The 26,191-nt window shown below is 46.7% G+C and overlaps 1 protein-coding gene across 1 annotated transcript in view; it reads right to left on the bottom strand.

The window, feature by feature from the left end:
- Positions 1 to 20,652: 20,652 nt before the first annotated feature.
- The window catches only part of C8H6orf118 (chromosome 8 C6orf118 homolog), a 46,066-nt gene continuing 40,527 nt past the window's right edge, over positions 20,653 to 26,191 (bottom strand). The window contains exon 11 of the transcript XR_012508505.1: positions 20,653 to 25,940. The gene's annotated coding sequence lies outside the window, so the exon portion shown is untranslated. The remainder of the gene's footprint in view (positions 25,941 to 26,191) is intronic.

Below are 26,191 nucleotides of genomic sequence, written 5' to 3'. Positions count from 1 at the left end.
GACAAAGACGAGCACGTACACGTCCGTTAGAGACGAGGGGGGCTGGAAGGCAGCGGGGAACGCAGTCAGAGTGCTGCACAGCACCCAGAGGTGAGTGCGACAAGCTGTGCTGGAGTGAAGGGGTGGCATCAGGTGGCAACTCAGATTCGCAGTAGCCAATGAGAGTAACCAGAAATGGTCAATTAAAAAACGAATATAACAAACTGTAAATATATACTTGTTCTCTTTTCTTCTCTCAGCTTCTTTAAAAGGCATAAAAGTATATAAGGTAATGATTACGCTTTTGTTTTATAACATATATAAATGTAATAAAACAGCAATAACAGTGTGAAAAAAGAGCAGGGGGGGTGAAGTGATAGAGGAATAACGCTTCTGCATCTCACTGCTGCTGAGTTAGTGCAAAGCTGAAGTGCATCCCAGTGACCAGACACGCACGGTGAGCCCCAGAGCACTAAGAAGACACCAAAAAGCACAGTGAAAGGAAACAGTAAAGGAATTTAAACGTTACACTAGAAAAGAGTCAACTGATGCAAAGAAAGTAGTAAAGGAAGAAAAGAGGGGCAAAAACATATGGGCAAATAGAAAACAAAAAGCAAAGTGTCCGATGTAAATCACACTAAACCAATAATAACACTGTATTTAAATAGAATAAACAATCCCATCAGAACGCTGGTCTCTCAGTGTCACAACATGAAAATCACAAAAACATGAAAATCCACAATGTCAGACGACATGCATTTGCTGAGGAAGAGCCAAATACTGTTAATAAAATGCTCTTTGCTAAGATGTGAATCCTTTCTTGTGAATTAAGTAAAGGATCTCAGAGGGGAGTCGATGGTTGTTATTTATTGTCTTATTTTATGAGCTTTCATTTTATTTTTAAAGCCTCATAGTCCCAACTGATGAAAATGATTTGTTCAAAATAAGCTGGACATTCAAAATGATTTTGCAAAGACTGCAGTGTATAGCGTCTATTAACAATTTATATTTATATAATGGTGATCAGTATCGGTTATGGTCACAGATCTAGACATTAAAAGTGCAGCATAAGAGATAATGAACACATTCTTAGTTCGGTCCAGTCTCCTCTAAATAGGTCACCTGTCTCCTTTAGAATGTGCTGTCCTTACCCAGGATGGTCCACAGCAAGAACTGAGAAACAGAGGTTCCTTGAACGAAGGTAACTAGGGTCTTCCAGCCCCTTCCCCTGGCCCCTCCACTGGAGCATGTGCTCAACACTTCCTCCTCAAATCTGGCCTCCAGAGTCTAAAAATGTCTCTGACTCCACCCTTCTTTTCACAATTTACTAATCTTCTGTTGGCATTTCCTGGGAACTTCTAAGACTATTTGGCTTTCCAAAGTGATGGCTACTTTATTTTTGAGTTAAGACATATATTTGAGAAGGAAAGCCCACTTGTTACAACAGGATCTATGGTTAAAACGTTAAACAGCAGTGTTACTTTCAACCAAAGAAGCGTTGGGAACAGTAGGCTGAAGCGTTGGTGCGTCCTGGTGTTCTTAAATCACATTCATCCTCCTTGCTTTTGGGCTGGTCCAGTGGCAAAAGCAGCAAGACAAGAAATAGAAAAAGACAAGGAGAAATACTCTTACAAGGACTGTCTGATACACTGTCGTGTGAACACGCTGTGGCCCATGCAGTGGTGGCATTCTTCCCTCGTGTTTTACTTGCTTCATGTTGGGGGTGGCTGTAAGACGCTTTTTAATGTGTCTCAGACAACAGATATAAAGACAATGAGTCAAAATTATTATCTGAAATAAAGGCAGCTCAGGGCGAGGAGGGCCTTGCAGCTGGTGAGCACTGCAGCGGCTTCAGCAGGCACAGTGGTAGGAAGTTATTTTGGAGATTTCCTGAGACCCCTTCATCAGATACAGAGCATTTGTTCTCGTGACCAGATCCGTTTTTAGTTCAAGTCATTATATTTTGTAGACCTGGTATTCCTGATGCCATTTCAATTTTGGAATTCACCCTTGGCATCTTCACCTTGAGGAAGACTCTGAACAGACAGCTGTGCTGTACTGTTGACCTCAGCTGGCTTTCCGCCGTCACCGTGACGCAGTGGACCTTCGTGTAACATAGCTGACAAACAGTGACCATTTAGTGAGTCATATCTGCTGCTTTTTTTTTTTTTTTGCAAGTCGTGCACATGGGAAATATTAATAATCACCCCAAAGGAATTCATTTCTGTCTTATTCCTAGACCTAAAACATTTCCTGTGCCTTTATCTTTCAGTGTCCCTGTATTAGTATGCATTTAGTGTTTACCGTGTTCAAGTAGATGAGACAATGATGCGGGAGAAAATAAACTAATTGATAGAGATTTCAGCTTGGCTTCAAGCATCCCCCAAATCTTAACTCATACAGACATTTCATTTTTCTTAACTGGACATTCTGCAGAGATAAATGAAGACAGATGGCATCACCCAGAAGCTGGTTATCCTGATGAAAGATCTCACGGAATCGCAGCTGTAAGCAACTGTGACCCTCTGACACCCTCCGTGTAGACGGGTTTGGGGAGGGGGGAGACGGCGCGTCAGCACAGCTGCTTCTCTGACGTGAGCCTGACAGCACTGCTGTGATTATGCTTTGTTTAAATTCTGCATCCCGTTACTTCGGATATGAAAGGCTGATGCTGCGACTCTAACGTGCTCACCTCTCTCCCTCCAGGAGAAGTCGCAGTCGGGTTCAGCAGGGCTAGAACCCAGCAGCCTCCAGTCAGAACCATCAGAAACCTAAACCTCCAGCACGTCATGCCGTGTGGTTCCAGAGCCCAGGCAAGTCTGTCAAGCCGAGCAATACATGATCAGCAAGCGGTAAAGGCAATGAAAGCGAGGGTGTCTTAAAAACTAAAAGCCACGTGGGCACCTGCGTCTGTCAGGCTATTAAAGCTGAAAATGGATGCCTGGGTTGTTTCCCTGAGACCGGATAAACACTCCAGTGGGCAGTGATAAATTGGAAGGTGAGAAGAAAGTCTCTTATCTCTTACACAGACAAAGGACTTGACGATTATTCTTACATTCTCTGCGTGGGGCCGGATAAAGAGCGCGTGCCCGGTTCCCTTGGAATCTCACAGGGTGTTTTTGCCTCGTGCTGAATATCTTCTCAGAGAGCCTGGCCACCACAGATCAGCACCACAGAAGCAGACACACAGGAAATATGGCAGTGTTGGCAAGGTGGGGTCCTTTTAGAAGAATCTGGGAGAAGACTGGGAAAAACAGAGAGCACATGTGGCTGTTCCTATGAATTCTTAGTTTTAATGGCCCAGACTAGTAAAAATTTTAAATACAGCAGGATGGGAATTAATTCACTAGTGGCCAGTTCTCATCAGTACTGAAAGCCTGCGTCCGTCACCTGACAGATGAGAATTCAATGTGAAATGAAACATGAAAGGTAACGTAAGTGACCTATGGAGCGTTAACGTTAACTACCATTTTACTCAGTGGAGTGCAGATAATGAACGAAGCAGTGTAATTTAAGTTATTTATCAAATTGAACCCAGGAAATAAAATACATATTTACTGGGCGATAGTATTTTCATCAGTTACCAGTCAAAATATTTGTCCTCTCTTTTGCCTAGAAAACAGTAAAAATAATAAAACTCGCGTAAGTTTCTGCTGCTTCGTCTGCAAACAGTAACACAGATCACTGCTGTGAACACCAGGCCAGCCACACTTCTTCCTCTGCGTCGCCCCCACCGGCACGTTCTCCTCCCCACGTTCTGAGAACTTCACGCGGGGACCCTGCCCACCCCAGCCAGCTCAGGCCATCCTGTCAGACGCTCCTGACTCTGGTGTGCTCAGCCATCAGGGCTAAGCTACCTCTTAAGGAACTAAGTTATTAAACGTAAATTAGGCTTTTCCAGTCAGCATTTCTGCTGAGGACTGTAGGTTTCCCGTATCGCCGTGTTCTAAAGAGACGCGCCAGCGGGCACAAGCAGGCCACGCCCAGGACTGCGGGAGCTGCGGGCAGCGCCCCCCAGCCGTGCCCGGGAGACCGATCGGTAACTGCCCGTGAGGATTTTCCTGGGAAGTGTTTTTAAGTGTATTGTGTGTCCCCCATCCCCAGCCAGGCGAAGACTATATTTCCTCTCATTCAAGCCAGGTAAAGGGGAGCGTAACACTTACCCCATGAAGTTGAAAAGGCATAGAGACTGGGTGACCCCTTTGTTAACCCCCAAAAGGGAAAAGACCCCAGTCTTCGTCTTACTCGAAAGACAAGATTACAGAAGGGGGCCGGAGAGCGTTGTGCAGCAAAACGATTTATTCAGGAAAAGAAAAGTGCCCTCCGAGAACGGGAGGCGGGCCGACCCAAGGGGGAGTGGCGCGGCCTTTGCGCGTTCTCACGTACCCTAGCGCAGAGGGGTCTTGTGACTGCTTGATGGCCCTTGTCCCTGGAATGCTTAGGCGCGTTCGGTCCCTTTGCGCACGTCCCTACCCGCGGTGTATGCACGAAAACCACGGGGGCCTGAACCGCAGCGCTAATCGTATCACAGTGAGCGCTGGGTCCTGTCCCGTCCAGTCCTTCTCACTACCCGGCGGCGGTGGCTTTTGGGTTTTAACGAGTGTTTTTTGCTGGCGCTCATTTGGAAGAAGTAAAGCCCCTTTGTGCTGGAGGCGGGCTTAACACCGTCTTCCGGACCCTCTTCCCTCTCCTCCATCTGTCTGCCTGGTGCCCCCACCTGTCTAACTACCTAACACCTTTATCTAGAAAAAGCCTACAAGCCAGAGGTTGGCTGTAGTTCCCTGAGAAGGTGAGTGAGAAATGACAGCTACATGGAGGGTGGTCTTCCAGGAGCTTCCAGCGGCCAGAGTGGCCACATGGAAAGCAGCCGATGAACAGCCATGACGGAGCCCAGAACACGGCTTGTCGGGGACAGGCGGCACCACTGGACAGAGGCTGTGCGAGGCGCAGCCAAGACTGAAGAGCCTGCACTTCACAGCAGACACATGAGCACCAGCCTGCGAGGACCCCGCCCAGCGAGACTGTCCCAGTCCCGCATCCCCTCTCCGGCTCGCCCGGAGACGCGCAAGGAGCCAGAGCCAAGAGGCGGGAAGGGGCAGAGAGGAGGAGGGAGCCAACCAGGCCCGCTGACACTTTGTTCAAGTCCGTCTTGGTTGGAAGCCTTTGCACAGCCTCCGGGCACCAGAGCGGTCACGGGTGGTTACCAGGCTCACGCTGCTTGGCTGAATCAGAGCCAAACCGCAAAGCTGCTTGAATCCATTTCAGAGCTGGTTCTCCACCAGTGGGTGCCACCAAACTGATTTTAAACAGGCCTTCAGCACATCCCCATCCTCACGCGACTGCAATGATACGCGCTCACTTTTCAGCAGAACGACTGTGTCCACCCAACTCCCCGGAGCCCCCGTGTGTGGGCGGTGCTGGGCTGCGCTGTCTGAACACGCACCTGAGAACCTCTTCCGATGCAAAGCAGCCTGATTCCCTGACTTCCCTCCCTTCATTTCTTGGGTGAGGAGTTTCCAACCCTACCTAAGAGATTTAAAGAAAAGGGGAAGATTTTCCCCTCGGAAGGTGGAGCACGAGGACTGAGGACACTGCATTTCATCTGCTGTGTGGCTCCATCACTGTCCCACCACTGAAGCACTTTGCATGTTATTTCGTATTGTTAATATTTGTTTTTTTCAACACAGTGCAAGGAAACCTCAGAGCAAAGTATATGCAGTTTAGGAAAGTCACTTTTATGGGATTTATTTCATCCTGGTGGAAGTTTAAACATAAGTAAGGCTCTTTTAAACATCTTCTTTTTCAAATCTATCAGTCAACTGTTATAGTGCTAAAGAACTCTAGGAAATTGAAAAGATATTAAGCATATATTTTTGTTGCCAAGTTTCACAATCTTGTTAAAAGAATAAAGCTTATTTTCATGAAAACTTACCTTTTTGTAATGCCATTTACAGCAGAACGGATGGCCCTGGAGATCATCATTCTAAGTGAATTAAGTCAGAAAGAGAAAGAAAATACCATATGATGCCACTTACATGTAGAATCTGGGAAAAAAGGGACACAAATGAACTTATTTACAAAATATAAAGAATCACAAACATAGAAAACAGACTTATGGTTACGGGCGGGGAGGAGGTGGGAAGGGATAAACTGGAGTTCAAGATTTGCAGATACTAACTACTATATATAAAATAGATAAATAACCATTTTCTACTCTATAGCACAGGGAACTATATTCAATAATCTTGTAGATGAAAATGAATATATGTATGTGTATGTATGACTGAAATGTGATGCTGTACACCAGAAATTGACACATTGTAAACTGACTATTCTTCAATAAAAGTTATCTTTTTTGTAAATAGTACAAGGTAATGTACTGTGACTCAGAGAAGAGGAGCGGTGACCTCAGTTTAAACTGATCAGGACTGGGGTCCTTTGAGCAGATGAGATGTGCTCTGTGCCTTAACAGTCAGCTCTCGCTAACCCAGCGGCAGGAAGAGGTACGAGTGTTCACAGAGTCACAGCAGGGCTCAGAGCGGGTGGCTGGTTGAGGTCATCGGGTTCATTCACTCAGCCGTTCCTTTGGTAATTCACTAGATCAATAAATTGTTTAGTGAGTTTGTTTAATAAACCAGAGACCCTGTTGAGTGGGTGCAGGGAATTCAAGTGTGAACCAAACAGAAATAACTCCTGCCGTCAGTGAGCTTACCTCTTACCGGAAGAGACAGATGCCACACGTTTGCTAATTAGCAAATTACATATTGTGTTAAGCACCAGGACAGAAAGCAGCAGGGTCTTCTAAGATTCGGGATGAGGAAGGGGAGCCCACAAGAAGAGCTGGGGTGACTGCAGGGGGTGAGCAAGAGAAGCAGCACAGAGGGCGGTCGGAGTGCCAGGCACAGCCAGACCTCCCATGGGAAAGCGTCTCTTGTAACATGGTAAGGAGCTTGGCTTTTATTCTAAGAGTAATTGGAACACACTGGAGTATTTTAAGCCAGAAACTGGCATAATGAACTTATGTTTAAAAGAAAACACTCGGGCAGATGTGTAGGGAACAGAATGGAGGGAACATCAGTGGAAATGCAGGAACCAATCATGTGGCTACTGCCAAACCCAGAGGAGGGGTGCTGACTTTTAGAGGGAGTTTCCAGAGAAAAGATCATTATTTTGGTATTAGAGGGGGGTCCTTGACAATGTTCCAGGGGAATGTTTACCCATTCGTATTCTTATGGGAAATATCTGTGTATGCAGACAGAGAAGGAGCAGTAGGGAGGGAGGATGTTGAGGTCAAAGAAAGACAAAAGGAAAAATCAGAAAGAAACAATCCTGCAGGACACAGAGACGCCGGCTGAAGGGTTAGCCTTGGGAGTGAGGGGCCTTCTTACTCCAAGACGGGGGTAAAGGAAGACCAGCAGCTGGCTGAGGAGAGGCAGAACATCATGGCCACCGTGTTCCAGGACATCCACCCATTTCTCATTTGACATCAGCCTCTGACGAGGAGGAGAGACTGTCTGCTGTCTCTGAAGAATGTGTCTGGATAGTCTAAAGGTCAGTGGACCAGGACCATCAAAGGTTTGAAGAGGGTAATATATTCAGATGGGGAAGATTGAAAAAGGAAGCTATTGTTAAGAAATTGCAGTAGAAAAACTTCCTAGAAGCACAGAGGTGAGCAGAGAGCCTGAACGCTCCTCTCCTCTTCCAGTGTTTCCAGGAATATGGAAAGGACACCCCAGAAGTGAGTCGGGGTGGCCTGGCCAGGTCTGGATCAGGAGGGGAGCCCAGAACTAGCTAATCATAGACCTGAGTCAGAGCTTCTAACTCCGAGTCCAGACTCTTTTCACAAGGAGAACATTAGGGTCAGAGCTTTTGCCTAGAGCAAGAATTGTATGCACTGGGATTGAGTGAACTCCAAAATTTGCAAACAAAGTAGCATTAGCTTGAGGGGCCAAATGAGCAGTAAAGAACTGAGCTGCTGGAGTTCGTGAAACTGACCAAGCCTGACTTCCCTTTGGAAATTCGCCATAGGCACTTCCCTGGGACTCTGGCTTGGTTAGTAGTTGGTCACTCTGGCAAGAGAAGAATAAACCGAACAAAACAGGGGCAAGATGGTGCTGCCCGGTGTGGGGCTGCGTACCTCAGCCACACCTGGATTTTCCTGCGTGCTCTCTCTCACTGATTCTTAAGCCCTATCTCGTACGTTTCTGTTACACAACTTTACTGTTGCCTAACAAAATGGAACTAACACATCTCTCTGGAAGGAAGCCAGATCCCCAAGTCCTAGTGGCTGGACCACTGTTTTAGAAAACAGCATACCTCTGGCTTGATGACATGTATTGCCCAGAAACAACAGCGATTTGGGGGGAAAGGGGTTTTACCACAGCTTTAACTGATGATCACTCTCAGTAAGGGGGAAACCAATTGGCTCAATAAAGATTTTTGAGCGAAAAAAAGTCTTGCCGGGGTAGTCCGGGCTCGGCACTGAGGAAACAGCAGCTTCGGAGGACAGCTCACCAGCCAGGGCATTGCCCACATCCCCCTGTGAGGCTCCACAGGGTCAGGGCACCATTTCGGTCCAGTTTATACTGTGTTTAAATCTTCTGCCGTCTCTTGGGAACTTAGTTATTCTTGTAATATTGCTATTTCCTTTCCATTGAATCTAAAAATGTGTCTTTTCTGAAATGTCACCAGATAGGCACAAATCAGAATGCTACACAGGCAGTGGTGGTTTTGGCCGCGTGTGGCTCTATTAAGTAGAGTCAATTTAGTCCTGGATAAAGGGAAGGACTAAATTAGAAGCGTGGTTGGCAGAAATGGTCTCCCATCTGGCACTGTAATTACACACTACCTTGCCCCGCTACAGCCCCTGCTGTCCCAGCACTGAGACCCTGCGGGGTGGGGGGTGGGGTCGGGGGCGCACTTTCAGAAGATATGCATTGTTTGGAACATCTTCTTTATCTTTCTGAGAAATAAGCTGTATTTAAAAGGTTTTAATATGACTCTCTTTTACAATGAAATGAAATGCCCAGTGGCATGTGAACATGATCACGTTACAGCCGGAATAAACAGCTGAGGTCTGTGTGTCTCTTCTCCCCCGTGACACGGACATCATCTCAGCTGGGACACTCTTCCGTGCCCTCTTCAGTGACCTCTCATGCCTGAGCTTTTCTTCTCTAAAGGGTCAGTCTTAGCTGCTGCTGACTTGCAGCATTTTCAAAGACTCAAAGTGGTCTTTATTACAACCCTTGACTTCACTTTCCATGCCAACAGGAAATTTTATACAACCCTCATCTCCCTGTTAAAGCCGCGCAGGGAGGTGATGCTCTGCCTGGTTTGATAATGCCACCTACTGGCAGAATACATTCTGTTCCCCTTCAAATTGGACAGTTTTTCTGTTCTAACACAGCATTTCCTGGAATCCATCTGGAATTAGATTTTAACTTTCTACCCAAAGCCGCAAGTTGGACTTATAACCAAATAAAATCACCATTGGAATCTCTGCTAGTCAACATCTGTAAGATCTTGCCACATGGGGTGAAGTCACCCAGGCAAAGCGTGAGCCCGTTTTTACTGTCCAGTGCAAGAGTGCATCACTGCTTGGTGTTTTCTCAGTCCCTGCCCTCACTGTCACCCACAGCAGCCAACACAGGGCCTTCCTCCTGCCCCAGGTCTCAGCCTCCACGTTGTCCGGCTGCAGCCAGACCCTGAACTAGGACACTGACGCCCCCCCAACAGGCTCCTGCATTCACAGGCAACCAAATAAATGGATTGCTTTTAAACAGACAGTGACACTGATTGTCACTAAATCTAACAAGTGCCTTATGTACATTTCATTGGAACCACAAGCTCAAATTAGCCTGTCAGAATTTCACTGTTCCTGATGCCAGCGTGTCGAGTGACACAATTAGCTCACGAGAATAAAGAAAAGGCTTGTCAGAGCCCTCACTGCATCTCCTCTCTGAGTTCCGTCCCTGTGCGTGGTGCCTGATTTAATTCTAATTCTTTTCATGCTTGAAGTGTGTGTGTGTGTGTGTGTGTGTGTGTTTGTGTGTGTGTGTGTGTGTGTGTGTGTATGTGTTACCCTTCAAACTTCAAAATGATTGCACAGGGAAGAGTCAAGAGAAAATCTTGTATTTTTTATAAGGGCCCAAGTGCTTTTCTTTCTCCTTTTACTTCCCTTCTGCAAATGAGAATTTATCAAAGGCTGAATCCTAGCCCTTTGTGAGAAAAACAAAGTAGGCTGAAAAGAAGATGTAAAATTCACATTGAAACGGGAAAGATCAAAGCTTTCGGAACATTGACCCAGCATGACAAAACACCATAGCATCTGAAGGCTTCAGGAAAACCAGGAGTCAGCTCTTCCCAGGCGGTGCGAAAAAAGATGTAAGTCTGTATTTAATGTGGAATCAGAAGAAGAGTCCCTGTGGGGCCATGTCCTGCCTCCAGCGAAACTGAGTGTGCTATTGGCTCCTTTAGAGAAAAGCTTCAACACGTTCTTCCAAAACTAATGGCCTGGAAGAGACCCACCCAACTGCTGGCAGGGAGGTGACTTCCCCAAAAGATGCACGACGTCCACTCCTGCCACGAGCTGGGCTGCTGCAGACCTAACCCCAAGGACTGCAAGGAGAGCTCTTTACATATGGGGGGTGGTGCCCCAGAGACGTGTGGCGGAATCACAGAGCACCTGGGCGGAGCCATGCTCACCAGTCCCGGGGCCGCGGCAGGTGAGCCCATGGCTTCCAGGAAGCCGGTCAATCCCACCCAAGCCGCTCAGGGACTGGCAGGAGGGGCCTCTGCCCCTGGAGTCGCATAAAGGATGTAAGTGCCCCCAGTGCTCAAAAAGTACATTTTCTGTCTGCGTATTATGAAAACTTCCCCTTTTGTCTTTAAAGCTTTTTCTCCCACACTGTATCGGTCAGGCTCTCCAGGGAAGCAGAACCAATAGGAAATGGAGAGGAAGAGACCATTTCAGGAATTGATCTGTGAGATCGTGGGAGCTGGCAAGTCCAAACTCCATGGGGCTGGCAGGCAGGCTGGACACACAGGCAGGAAGTGACGTTGTCGCCCTGAGACCGAATTCCTTCCTCTCCCAGAAACCTCGGTTTCACTCCTCAGGCCTTCAACTGATGGGACGAGGCCCACCCACATAATGGAGGGTAAAGGGCCTTTCCTATCGCAGAGTGACTGTGAAATATTCATCACACCCCAGAGTACCCTCTCAGCGACACCTGGACCTGTGTGTGATGTGACAACCAGCACCACAGCCCTGCCACGCTGACGAACATCAGCCACTACACGTCACCCCAGGCCATGCCAGCCCCTGCGCCCTCTAGATACCAAGAGGTCACACACTAACTATGAAGCCAGGCTCCATCCTACCACTTACGATTCTATAATGTTTAGATCCCAGTTTAAAGTGTAACTAGATCCCTTCTGTCATTTTCTCTCCCTTGCCTCTCAACCTTCCTGCTCCGTCTGTCTTGGAAGAGTTGGCGCTCCTTCTGATGTCCGAGAGGTCAGCTGGCCTCCTTGTGAGGCCAAAAGTCTGCCTGTCCCCAGGGTAGCCACCGGGGGCACAGTGCAGGGGTTCCTGCAGGCTCTGTCCTGGGACAGATGTTCGCAGACATGTCCACAAGCCTGGCTCTCCCCCCACACAACCTTGCCAACCCCGTGGCAAATTAAGTAAACTGAATATAGAAAGTGAATAGAAATCAGCGAGTGTAACCTGATCAGCTTGGGTTTTTTGTTTGTTTGTTTTAATTCCTAAGAGAAAATAAATGTATTTATTCCCCCCGGACGTCTCTCACCAGCACTACAGAGAGCTCTATGCGTCTGGGATCGCTGGCTCTGGCAGCAGCATCCTGCCCTCCAGCCTCCTGATTCAACCTGACTCCATGCGCAGACCACAGAGAGGTGTTCCACTGCAGACTTGCAAGCTCCTGGCCTCTCAGGGCTGCCACGCCCCTGCAGGGGAGCAGGAAATAGCAGAGGATTCATCGCACAAGGATGCAGAGCCCACGGGCAGGGACGAAGATAAGCAGAGGGACAGGCAGTGCAGTCCCCATCGCTCACACCCGAGAGGTGACACGCGGCACAGACTCACTCCCCCATCACTATCAGACTTGCCGCAGGGCATTGTGTCCAGGGGACAGGACGCCCCCCTCCCCAGCCCCCAGTCAGGACAGAGAGCAGTGCAATCACTCCCTCGCTGAAATTCCCACCCACACAGCAAGGACTTTTTAAAGGGTTTATGGGGTGTGGCACCACGAGACCAAAATCTAAGAGGTGTGGTCATGCAGATGGAGGCGAGAAAGATGGCAGGTGAGATGCTGTCATCCTTCCGGCTTAAAGATTGCAGTCTTCGGTCCTCTCTGGACACGGCCTGGCAGACAAAGAGCACTGCCCTGAGTGGCAAGAGCTGCTCAGAGCATTAATAAAATAAATAAACATTGAAATTAGGTATACACAAATGAGCTGTGCACAGCAGATAAAGAAAAAAGCAGAACCACAAGGGTGGTATGTACACACAGGGAAACAAAGAATTCAGAATGACTGCCTTGGTTCTAGGAACAAAGTAACATAAGACCATGGCATATGCATCGCTGTCCGTGAGCGGTTGCTGGTCAGAACAATACATCACAAACTACAGCCACTCAGGCCGCTTAAGACTGGAGCCTAAGACTGAACAGACGGTGGGTCTAACACCAAGACAGCAAATCACTCTAAGTTAGCAAAACAGGGCATCATGTCATAAAAGTTCTAAAGTAATTATTTTTTTATTTGGGGGTGGATAGAACATAATCTCTAGTGGATTAATTTTTTTATATTTGTATTTCTAACAGCTTTGTTGAGGTATATTTCATATAAGGTACACTGTGCCTATTGAAGTGTACAATTTGAGAATTTTGATGAGTTTCTCTACCAGTTCAATGCTATGAAACAAGAGCCATGTGCAAACTTTCCTTGTGCCCTTTGAAGTCCTTCCTTCCTGCCTCTCATTTCACCGCCAACCTCCAGAACTGCTAATCCACCCCCAGTCATTACAGATGAGTTTGCGTCTTCGGGAATTTTATGTAAGTTGAAATCATGCAACGTATCCTTTCTTTCTTCTGCTTCCTTCACTCAGCATCACGGTTTTGGGAGTCACCCATTTGTGGCCAGCATCAGTCGTGTATTCCTTTTAATTGTTGGATGCTGTTCCATTGTATGGATATATGGCATTTTGTTTATCCATTCATCTGTTGATGGACATCTAGGTTTTTTTTAAGTCTGGGACTATTGCAGATACAGCTGCTGTGAACATGTGTACAAATCTTTGCAGTGACGTGCTTTTGTTTCACTAGAGTAAGTACCTAGGAGTAGGATGCCTGGATCACGTGGAAGGTGTATGTTAAAGTTTTTGAGAAACTGCCGAACGTGTCTGCCAAGGGTTGGTACCATCGTACAGTCACACCAGCGGTGCGTGCGAGTTCCAGGGCCTCCGTGTCCCGGGCAGCCCATGCACGGTCATTCCTTTTTAATGTAAGATGTTCTACAAGGTGTGTCTAATGGTGGCTTTAATTTTCATTTCCCTGAAATCCAGCAGTATTAAGCATCTTCTCATGTGCTTATTTCCCATGGTTTCATTGACTTTTCTCATTGATAAATGTTACAGTCAATCATTAATAACTTTGGCTTTACCATCACAATTTGTTATTTATTTTGCATGCATGCCCAAGGTGCAGTTTTCGTCCAATCTCTGTTATTTCCTTGTGAAACACACAGCATGACATCAATAGTCTATCAAGTGTAAGACAACTCTTCTAGGTAAAAAATGAACTAGAATAAAATTTTAGAGTTTTATAGTCAAATCCATTTGAGAAGTAAACTTCCCATAGCTCAATTTATCAAATTAAAAAAAGTGCTTTCACTTAAGAAATATATTTATTTTCTCATTAAAGTCAATTTAAATGTAATAAGCATTAGTTTTAAATCATTTGGAAGAAGATTTGAACAACTTGTACATTGCTGCTAAATTCACATCTAATTTTCTGAGGTATAATTTCTAAGTTCAAAAGTTACCTATATGCGGGATCTAAAAAAATGCAACCAAGTGAATATAACAAAAAAAAAAAAAAAAAAACAGACTTGCAGATATAGAAAATAAAAAAGTGGTTACCAGTGGGGAGACGGAAAGGGGAGGGGCAGCTAGGGGGAGGGGATTAAGAGGTACAAACTATTATGTATAAAATAAGCCACAAGGACATACTGCACAACACGGGAAATGTAGCCGATACTTTATAGTAACTGTAATTGGAGTATAACCTTTCAACATTTGTGAATCACTATATCATACACCTGTAACATACAATATTGTACATCAATTATACTTTAATAAAATGTTTTCACTAAAAAATATTTTCAAGTTTTTAATACAGAGTTTTAAAATACTTTTTTGCCAACATTTATGCTTTATCTTACCATAGTTGCTACTTTCACAGCATTTAAATGCTTCATTCTTGCTATCCTTAGTAATTTCACAATTTTTCAAGGCTAATTTTAATTAGTAGATTAAATGCTTGAGGTGACACATTCTGAACTGCTTTGTGGGCATTTATGCCTGGTCTAGTTGAAGATATAAAAGACTTCCTTTTTTGTCATTGGGTTAAAAAATGAAAAGATATAATTAAAATATTGATAAAACAACACAAAATTCCTTTTAAAACACTAATAGTCTGTAATGATCATCAAAGATTTAAATCTCTTATGGTCTTTAAGCCATTTTTAAATTGCTGAAAGCAATTTTCTTGGCCATATGTAATTTAATTATGTTTTTGTCTTTTGGATTCAGCTCAGACATACAGAAAGCTTAAGTCTTGATTTTTTGACCTTGCAAGCTAAAGAACAAATTTTGTCTAATTCTGGTTGAGACTTTTGCCAAAGCCCTTTTTTAAAAATTGCAGCAACTTAGCAAAATATAGAAAAGTTACAAAGAAAAACTCAAGTGAAAAAAACTCAACTTTCTTCTCTGAAACATGACTTATAATTGCTTCCCAATATTCTATTGTATAAAAAGCAGGATTTATCTGATACATCTCTTTTTAAAAAACTTTTCAAACATTATTTTTACAATATAAATATCCCCATTACCAATTATTTTCATAAGAGAAATTCCTAGAAGTGAACTTGTGCAGTTTAAGCTTTAGAGTTAAACATGTGCAGTTTAAGCTTTGATACACATAGCAAATTGTTCTCCAGAATATTTGTACTAATTTACATGGTTACTAGCAACACTTGGCCATGCTTTTTTTTTAAATTGACATGTGGTTGATTTACAATGTTAGTTTCAGGTGTGCAGCAAAGCAATTCAATTATGTGTGTATACACATATATATTTTTTCTTTTTAGATTCTTTTCCATTATTTGTTATTATAAGAAATTGAACATAGTTCCTTCCCTGTGCTCTATAGTAGGTCCTTGTTGTTTATCTATTTTATATATAGTCATGTGTGTCTGTTAATCCCAAACTCCTAGTTTATCCTTCCCCTGCCCTTTCCCTTTTGGTAACCATAGTTTATTTTCTATGTCTGTGAGTCTGTTTTGTGGTTGTAAATAGAATTTGTATCTTTTAAATTCCACACATAAGTGATATCATATATTTGTCTTTCTCCTTCTGACTTATTTTACTTAATATGATCATCTTTAGGTCCATCCCTGTTACTGCAAATGGCATTATTTCATTCTTTCTTAAGACTGAGTAGTATTCCATTGCGTATATATACTACATCTTCTTTATCCAGTCATCTGTGATGAACTTTTAGGTGGCTTCCATGTCTTGGCTGTTGTAAATACTGCTGCTGTGAACAGTAGGGTGCGTATGTGTTTTCAACTCAGAGTTTTCTGCGGATACACGGGCGCTGTCTTTATGCACCTTACTAGTTTGCTTTGTATGTATATATGTGTGTGTGTGTGTAAAATTAGCTTTGGGAACTGCAAGCCAATGATCCAAGGATTCCAAGACAGAGTTTCAATTATAATGCAGCTTCTTGACCCAGCTGCTGAAAACCTTGTAGTAACATAAGCTCAGTGTGTATCAAATCAAATTTTTATTGCATGCATCTCAAAACTTCTGACTTTATAAACATGAAGAACTGTCTGCTAAGCGCTGTGCAGCCGTGATGAGGTCTTCCTGGGTCTCCAGGGATGCTTCCTGAGCATCTGAGGTGAGTAAAAATGGAAGTGCACCTGAAGCCCTGTGTGCACAGCTCTTCAAAAGGACCAGGCGTGGCTGGGAGTCCCTGGTGGAAAGGACAGCCCTCTCCCTCAGCCTGCAGCCTCAGAGGGACGTGTGCTGTCCAAAATGCTAACTAATCGTTGTTAGAATCACAATATTCTGAACATTAGTCTGAATTTGGATGGAGAGGTTTAACATGTGTAAAGCAGACTGCCCTGACATCTTGTGGCTGATATGAAGAAAGTCTCCTGTTGGAAACTGACACACAGAACTTGATCTTCATCGTTTGAGAGGATGGTGTCCATATTTAAAAATGGAATGTTCTAGAGAGCTGAACTAAGAAGAGGGGGTTGCCGGGGTCTTTAACGGAGCCTAATCTCAGCCATCCCTGTGCGGTTCATTGAACCCTTACTTGGAATCCTCAGTAAAAATTCATGAGCAATATTTTACCAATAAAATGTATTAGTTCACATATTTTGAGTGTTCAATGAGTTTTGACAAATGCAAACAAAAGTGCTCGCAAAACTATCACCCCCATAAATAAAAATTTCCATCACCCCCACAGCTTCCTTCATGCCCTTCTGCCGTATGGCACCTCTGCCCACCGCAGCCAGCCCTAACCACAGACCAGTCTTCCCTCTTGCGCCAGGCCTAGAACTTTTGATACACTGAACCCTACAATGCATTCACTTTGCTTCCTGACTTCCGTCACTCACCGTAATGACTCTGAGAACAACCAGTGCTGCATGTACAAGGAACTTTATCCTTTTTATTGCTGAGGGATTTTCTCTTGTATGGATGTACCCCAGTTTGTTTATTCATTCATCACCTGGTGGATGTCTTGGTTGTTTCAGTTTGGGGCAATTACACACAAGTCAGGCTGAACATCTGTATACAAGTCTTTGTGTGGACGTAAGCTTTTCACTTCTCGTGGAATGCCAAGGAGTAAATTCACATGGTCATAAGTGTATAGTGATGTTATAGGAGCTGCCTGATCTTCTTCGAAGGAAGTTATGTCATTTTATGTTCCCACCAGCCATGTATGGCCCTACCTGTTTCACCTCATCCATGCCAACCATGGGCCCCGTCAATCTACCTCATTTGGGGTGATGGAGCAGGTGTGCTGGAATGTCTTCCTATGGGTTGCACGTGCGTTGTCCAGGTCACTAATGATAAGCATCTCACTGCACATGCGCATGTGCAGAAAAGTACTTCACAAAGATCCAAAGCGTCCCGTAAGCAGACTTCTGGACTTTGTTCCCTGCATAGCAACCAGCATTTCTGTCCTCTGTCCTGCAAATGTCAGCCCCTTAGTCTCTTGCCCTCAGTCCGGTCACCCACCTGTGGCTCCCTCCTGCTCTAAGGCCCACCCACCTCATCTGTTCTCTTCTCTCAGGGAACGCAGTACTGCCCTGCTTGTTGTCCAACGTCTGAAAAAGTTCTTTCATTATTTTGCCCAGTTCTTTGAAGAGTAGGAAGGTAAATCTAATCCCAGATAACCAATCAAGTGATAGCAGTGAAAATTCGCAAGAAGTTATCCTTTGATATTCAGTGAAAACCATGGGGTATTGCTCCTTGTGGCTGCCATAACAAATCACCACCAAGGTGGTGGTTTTCAATGACAGAAAGTTATTTGCTTACAGTTCTGGAAGCTGGCATCTGAAATCAAGGTGTCGGTAGGACTATATTCTCTACAAAGGCGTTGGGAGAAAATCCATTCTTCGCCTCTTCCAGCTCCTGGTGGCTGTCAGCATTCCTTGGCTTGTGCCAGCATCACATAGGGAAAGTCTTGAAAAACAGATCCCAGTCTAATCCCCTGATTTTGAAATATGGAAATTGTGACTCATAAAGAGGAAGCAGACATTTCCACCCAGGAAGTGGATGAAATACACAGGTTCCAGCCCCACCCTCAGGGACTCCAAGTTAGTGCTTTTGTGTAACAGAGAAGAACGAATCTGACTCCATATTGGATCCGTTCCTTTAGTTTCAACCACTGTGCCCTGTTTTCTAGGCTTCGTCTTGCTAGCTCTGCACTCAGGTAAAGATAACAAGTTGCAGAATAGAGAACAACATTTGTTTTGTTGGAGGTTTTGCAGGAGCACCATGACCTGACCTACACGGACGGCTGCAGGAACAAAGAATTCCTACACCAAGAAGTTTACAACAACCAACCACATCCCCTCCCCTGTTTTTCAATATAAAAGGAGCCTGTATTCTGACTGGAGCAGGATGGTTCTCCAAGACATTAGTCTGCCATCCTCTCGGTCTGCCAGTTTCCGAATAAAGTCACTATTCCTTGCTCCAACACTTCATCTCCCAATTTATTGGCCTGTCATGTGGCGAGCAGAACGAGTTTGGACTCAGTAACATTTGGACTAGGAGCAGGGAGTTTAAATTTTCCGAAATCCAGGAAGATTCTGACACAAGCACCAGTGGGAGACACCGAGAAGCAGCATTCAAAGGGCTCTCACCTGGCCAGGAAATAAGGTACCTGAGAAGGTCCACAGACTGAAGGGACAGGACACAGCATGAGAGCAGACAGCGCATTAGACCCGTAACCTCAGCACCAGTTCTCCTGGATTCTGCTACTTCTAAAACACTCAAGAGCTAGGACTGACAGAACATCCTCCATCATAATTAACACTAGCTTCCCTGTGGCGTTATCACCGGATGTTTCTGCTCAAATCCACGCTGAGATAGAGTCTCCTCCTCCCTGAAGCTCAACCCCCTAGCAAGCAGGTCATAATGGAAAACCACTGGCCACATTTGAGGGTCTTAGAACCTGCAAATTCACAGGCAGTGACGAAGCCCTAGACTCAAAGTTCTCTTGGACTCTCCTGGTGCAAATTCCCATCTTAGGCTAAAAGATTTTCCCTAAAAATGAACAGGACCCTACGTTTCCCACTGATGAAACTCTAAAGTGCCCCCAAAACATATCCTGACCAGAGGCTTCCCAGCAAGTATTTGCAGATTTTTCTAATGGCTTTAAAGAGAGGACGCAAATGAAATGCACAATATACTTAATTTAGTGACTCGTCCTTGAAACCGTTTCAGTATTCCATGGATCAATAGGAAACAGAGGGAAAAATTAAATGATCTGTAACGACATTGTAAAAGGCTAGAGAATAACATCCACCTGAAAGCTTACGTGACTGACATGTTTAGCTAAAGATCAGAGGGGCAATGATTTTTGTCTGTGTTTTCAGAGCCAACACGACCAGTCAGCTCGATCAATCCAAATGAATTCAAAAGTCAAGCTGGTTAGAAGAAAAAGCCTGGTGACCAGGGAAAATATAAAAACACAAAGACATTTACATTGTAAGAATTAACACCCAGTGTCATAAGAACTCTTCTGTTTATCCATTGAAGGAAATGAAAAATGTATGAAAAAAATCTAGCTTGGACCCTTCTCATTTGCGTCAGACCGCAATCCACTGACGGCACAGACTAAGCTTGGTTCACACAGTGTGCTGCACATAAAAGGGGCTTAATAAATGTTCAAACAAGGCCACAGAAGTGGACTTATGTTTTTCTGGAATGGAATGGAAAGATCATGAGCTTTTAACAAAATTGCTTTATTATTATTACAAAATAAATAGTGTAAAGGACCCATGGATTCTGAAATGAGCTGCTGAGTGAAATCTATTATTTCATTCTGCTGAATCCTCTAACTCCTAACCTGACAGAGTTAAATAGCAATAAATACCCCTACTCCTTCACGTGTCTGGGTACGATATTTCATTCGCCCATGAGACTTAAATAAAATAACCTTGCCTTTCAAAAGTAAGCAATTCCTTCAGGGAGAACTTTGATAACACATTTCATGCAGCTCGCAAACATTTCAATAACACCTCTACATACTCCATTAAAAAAACAAAAACCCTCCATTCTATTCCATCCTGCAGTGACTCCTGTTGCCCACTCAGTCCATTCGCAGGGCTCCATTCAGCAATCACAAACGTATCCCACACAGTACTGAACAGAGGGAGGTTTGAGATGAGTAGTTCTCCCTTTCATTGCAAAGGCTTTTCTATGTCTTCAAGTCAAGTCTCCATAGAAAGGCTTGAGTGAAAAGCGCTAAGTGTAAATGGAATGCAAACTGGAAAGTGCTTTTGACTGTTTTAAATGACTTGATATGAGAAGAAAAACTTCGAACTGGAAGGAGGGGGAGGCAGCCTGGTGGCAGGGGGAGGCGGGGGATAATGATCAGGTTACAGAAGAGTGAGCGCAGGAAAGCCACTGCAGCACGGACTCCAAGCTACGTTCTCAACAGGGAGGATTTTCAGGAGCAGGTCAGCCCAGCCTGTCGCCTGGGACCCTGGCCTGCCTGCTTCCATGGGTAGCACCTGCCCCCCCCCCAACTCCTGGGGGCTGTTACACAAACCTGAAAAGTGGGTCTGGAGGCTTGACATTCTTGGAGGTTGTCCTGCAAGTACAACCAAGTTTCAATAAAGCAGGCATCTCTAAGTCAATAGAATTCCAAAGCTGCGCAAGATAATATTTAGCCTCTTAGGAGATTCAAAAGGCCTGTCCAGACGTTCCCAGCACCTGTGGATTGTGTTTGTAAACATGAGTGACTCTGCTGGCACAGGGGGTCAGAAGCTGTCAGCACAGATTGACGACCAGAAATGTGACCGGGGAAGGCGTTTTCCTTGCGCCCAGGATGCGGAGGCTGGAAAGAGCACCCTCCTCCTCCAGCCGCAAGAAAAGCCGGAGAACTTCAACCACAGTAACCGTGCCGTCAGAGCGGAGAAGTCACAGAGCGAGCGAGTCACCGAACGCCCAAGGGAAAGCATGACCCACCGTCTGAGGAGAGAGGAGAGGGACGCCCGCCCGCTTGCCGCAGAGCAGAGGCGGGACAGATGCCAGAGGCCACACGGCCACGCAGCAAACACAAAGATTTTAGCCAAAAATGTTAAAATTCCCAAGGGCCTGTGTGGGGAAGCCTGAGAGCGTAGAACGTCTGGAAGCCAGAGACGCCAGAGGAGGTCACAGCCCGCGCCGACTCCTTCCGCGCTCCTGCCCGAGGCGGCCTGGGGGGCAGCGCGGCTCACGGCGGCGCAAAGGCACGGGATGAAAGGTGACAATTGACCCTGAAGCCACTGGTAGGACCCAGCCCCTCCCATTGTCTACAGGATGACCCAGTGCAGCTGGGGAAGGGTAAAAGGCGAAAACAAAACAAAGCAAAACAACCAAAACCTCTGTACTGGGGAAGGTGAAGGCGAGCTCTTGGGCCTAGGATCCTGGACCAGTACAGGGAGGCCTCTCACCAACGCGGGAGGAAGAGGACTCCGTCCCCAGGCGGGCCGGCAGGCAGTGGCCTGTGCCTTCAGATCTATTCTGACAGTAAAGTAAGCAGAGGTACTTTCACCGGGGACCGTGATGTGCATTCTCTGTCACTGCTGCCTGGAGCTCTTGTCACAGCAGACGGGCCAAGGTGATGGGACAGCTCTAGACGCGAAAGCGTCCTTTGTCACGCCTTTCCTGTGTTTGCCGACTCAGGCGTTGAATCTCCGATTCTGCACACGCGGCTGACCTGCACGTCTGCACCCACCACATTACCGGTAAGTTCAGTCAAAGTTTAATTAGCTCATTTATATAGATTACAAAGTATTAATATTTCCTGAGAGTAGAGGGGCTTCAGAACGTGCACTGAGTCTGTAAGGTAAAAAAGCCCTTGAACAGGCAGGCTGGGACGGTCACAGACACCGCGCGCGAGGCGGCAGCAGACAGCCCTGGACCCTCGCCGGCACAGCAGCTACCCCGAAGCGGCCGTGTGTGACTCGTGGGGCTGTATCATCAGCCACGCGTGTCTGATTTCGTTTCCTGATCTAGGCTTCGTATTCTCAATGACATGTACAGGAATGGGAGCGGCTGCAAAGTTACCAGTAATGTCAGAATTGACAACTCTCTTTGCTGCCTACGTCAGCAATTCACTTAAAAGACAGTCAATGTGCTTTAGGTTAGATAAATGGACAGTGTTTCTTCAAGAGGTAGCCGTGTCTGCAAAAGAGGAAAAAAGTCATCTTTCTTGCAGAAATTTAAGACTGTCTGGGGCTGTGATGGGGGAAAGGATAAAAACTCCCAACGTAGAATAATCCTCTTGGGCAGTTTCAAGGCTGCCCACCAGGATGCAGAAGGGTAACTCTGAGACCAGGAGGAGGGCAGGGCACCAGGAAACTTCCTTGCAGGGTGACAGAGGTGGTGTGGAAAGTCCAGCCCCCTCGCAAGCCGGCGACAAGCTCCGGCGACCCCACCAGATGAAGACAACCTAAACTCCTAGCGCGGTCCTCGCCGCCGAGCAGCAGTGCCTCTGTCCTCCAGGTGTCTCCTGTCTAAGAACCCTAATAAATACGTGAATTCCAAACGCATGTTAAAGTGAATCTTAGCATATTAATATCTCCTAGTTTTATTAGGAATAGTTGGTTTTAACTTAAACAGCTCCCCACAGTGTAAGCTACCCCAGACAACCCCCAGATTTTATTAACATTTGTCTCTGCAGAGCTGGCCGGCACACGGTCAGTTCTCAGTCAAGTTTTACGCATAAATGCTTGAATGCATCGGATCATACAAGTGTTCTGATCAGGGCGCTGGGGGTAAGGGACAGAAATCCACTCGAACTGGCAAAGGGGAGGTTTTATGAGGACACTACAGGCCAGGACACAGACACACTAGGCTGGTGTCCCTGGAGGAGTCAGGAAGACACCCTCAGCCCCCAGGGGCCACACGTCTCACCTCAGCTGCTGCCTGCGGGCTCTCACTGTGCCCTCTCTGTCCTGCTTGCCCTGGGCTTTCTGTCTCCCTGTAGCAGCATGTACTGTCCCCGCCTGCCCATCGTGCCTCTCTCTGCCCGGATGTCACCTGCAGCTTGGCGGCAAGTCCCCACGCACCCCGCCGAGCCCCTGTGCCGCTCTCCTGAGGTCCACCCCTGGCCACAGGGGTCTGCTGGCTCATACAGGGGCACCAGGGTGACGACTCAGCCCCACGAGCAGCCCTCAACTGATGCACCATGGAAGTTGGCGATAACTAGCCTGGCTTCCACACTCCTCGGTGGGAGCGTTCAGGGCTGGGTACAGTCTCCGAGAATCCCAGCTCAGCTGTCCATCCTGTGACCCTCAGCGCTGGTGCCCGGGAACCTGCTGCCCCTTCGAGGGGCGTGTGTGGGACTCCCACAGAAGGGGTGACTTCAATCACTGAATCTCCAAACCATGTTCTTGTGGGACTTGACCTTCACCATGTTGTCACAAGTTATTATTATCATCACCTCCCGTTTGGAAAGAGGGGAACTGGAGGGCATTAAAGCACCAACACAAGAGTGACATTCCACCGGCCTTCATGACCCCGCCAGGGTGGAGATGGGCGGGCCACCTGCACTGGCCTCTGCTCAGCGGTAGGAAGTTCCCATCAAAGAGTCCGAGGTCTTCTTTGTAACATTCTGGACAACATGCCAATGAAAGTCCACTTAACTCCAAAAGCCGCAGCTCTGCACGAGCCGAGGAGACTGGAATGTGCCTGATTTAGATGGGGGAGCGGTGGAGGGGTGGGGGCAGCAGCCAAACAGGCTCATCACGAGTGTGACGAGTAATGTTCTCAGAAAGAACAAGCTCACAGTTACATTCCTGGAACAGTTAGATGCTAAATGTTCAGCCATTTGACAAGAGCATAAACCAACTGTATTTGTGTGTAAAATCCTTGAGATTTGAAAAAATCACAGGGGTCAGTTTCACGTTACTACCTGAAGAGAGTTTCACCACTATTTCGTCATTTCTGCCGGAACTCTGAGTTCAGTATTTTGAAAGTATAGGAAAGTGTCTAGCCAAGCATTGCCCGGAGAGAGGCAAAACCTGGACTGCTCCCAATGAACCGAGGGGATCTGAAATGGAAAATACACTGAAGCAAACAATTACTTTGAGATAGGTTTTAAAGCCTGACATAAATTCTTAGTAAAGAATAAGAAATCTAGGTAAAACTGAGGTTCAGAGATAGTTTTCTTAACTGAGAGTGAGGGGTCTCAATTCACAAGCAAAAAGTCACGCCCAGTATTTACATCCTCCTGGGCAGGGCGGTCTGGGTTTGAATCCCAGGACACAGCCCTGCACTGAGCTTGCCTCCCGCACCCTCTGTCCCCACCTGCCTGGGGGTCAGAGCTGGTGCCAGCGGCTGAGGCTGGCTTCCCTGCTCCCTGCTCCCTCGGCCGTCCGGCAGGGGTTCCTCACTTCTTCCTACGGCTGCTGTAACAGAACACCGCAGGCTGGGTGGATTCGACAACAGAAATTTATCCTCTCACAGTTCCGAGGCCAGAAGCCCAAATCCAGGTGTCAATAGAGCCACGTTCCCCCTGCCCCAGGCTGCTGGCCCTGCTCCCGACGGCCCGTTGGCTCATGGCATCGCCACTCCCACCTTCACGCGGCGTTCTCCCTGCGTGCCGGCCTCTCTGTCCCCGATCCCCTCCGGTAAGGACGTTGTCACACTGCGTGAGGGCTCACCCTAAGGCCTCATCTTGACAACCTGCCAAGGCTCTATTTTCAAGTAAGTTTGCATTCGGAGGTCCTGGGGCTAGGAATTCGACATCTTCTGCGAGGACACAGTACACCCCTTAACAGTCACAAAAACGCATCACCATCACACATGGTGAAGATACTGAAGACACAGGTGTGACTTGTGCAGCCCTCGCCTGAGCAGCAGCCTCTCGGGGGTGGGGGGACTCTGATCCGTGAACAGAAAACGACCACAGCTGTGACGGTCTGTGCACAGGAGGGACGGCGGGCCACTCTGAGAGAGTGAAGGAGGTTCCTAGACGGGTGACCATCGGAGCTGATTTTAAAGGTGGAACCTTCTTCACATGGCAGGAAGGAAAGGCTGAGAAACCTCCCCCGGGAGGCGAAGCAGCGGTCGTGTGGTGCTGCGCGTGGCCGGGAACGGGCTTGAGACGGAGGCAGCGGAACAGGATGAGCAGGGGACCAAGGAGAAGGACGCCGTTACCCACTTTGGCAAGAACGGTGCTGGGTGTCCCGGGTAGACGCCTGCCGGCAGCCCCTTAATAAACATGAGGAGGTCAGGGGACCGTGGCCCGAAACACCTCGAAGAGGAAAGCAGAGAGTGAAGAAGGCCGCAAGCAGCCCAGCCTGACTCAGCGTGGCTCAAATGAGAAGACACCCTGAGGAGACAGGTGGGTGGCCTTCGGGGGACTGTGGTCAAGGTCAGTTCACAATCCGCACGCCACTCTCCTCCCTGTGCCCACCTCTGTGTCTACACTGCTTTCTCAATGCCCTTCCTCATCGTTACCAGACAGTGGCCAGTAGCACCTGAGCAGCTGGCCTCCTGTTGACCTTCCGAGGACCAGAGGACACACTCACAGCCGCACAGCGGCACCCTTCCCTTTCATCTGATTGGGCCAACTTGGGTCCTAGACAGTAAGAGTCACTGGGGAACACTGGCCCCCAGCTTCAGCCTGAGTTCCTGACCAAACACTGGGGAGGGATGACGTCGAAACCACCAGCTGCATCCACTAGAAGCACCAGGGGACTTGTGAAAATTTCTGATGCCCAGTCCCACCAGTCTGTCAACTTAATTGGTCCAGGCTGAGGCTCAGGCATCCTTTTTCTTTTTTTTTTTTTTTTTCCTAAGTTCCCCTGAGATAAGTTGCACGTGCAGATTAAATGGAGAACTGCTGACTTGGTGGAATTTGAGATCCACTCTTGAGGCTCGACGGAAGGTCAGGTCTGCCACACTACAAGGGCTATGATGACTGTGAAAATTAAAAAAAAAAAATTTTTTTAATATAAAGCAATTTAAAAACATGATTCTCTTAGGAAGGCAGAAGTGGGTACAGACGCTGGATAGACAGTCCACACTGTAGAAGAGTAAACTCGAGGGATGTTTGTTACTTTTCCTTGCTGACTGTTTGTCTGTAATGTGGATAACTTGGGCATGTTCACACGTTGAGGGAAAAGACCCAGGAAAGGGGAGATTGAAGAGTAAGGAGAGAGTTGACTGATG

Source organism: Camelus bactrianus, chromosome 8 (genome assembly GCF_048773025.1).
Source record: "Camelus bactrianus isolate YW-2024 breed Bactrian camel chromosome 8, ASM4877302v1, whole genome shotgun sequence".
Taxonomy (NCBI): domain Eukaryota; kingdom Metazoa; phylum Chordata; class Mammalia; order Artiodactyla; family Camelidae; genus Camelus; species Camelus bactrianus.
The sequence above is the reverse complement of the archived record's forward strand: the minus strand, read 5'-3'. Positions and strand labels throughout refer to the sequence as shown.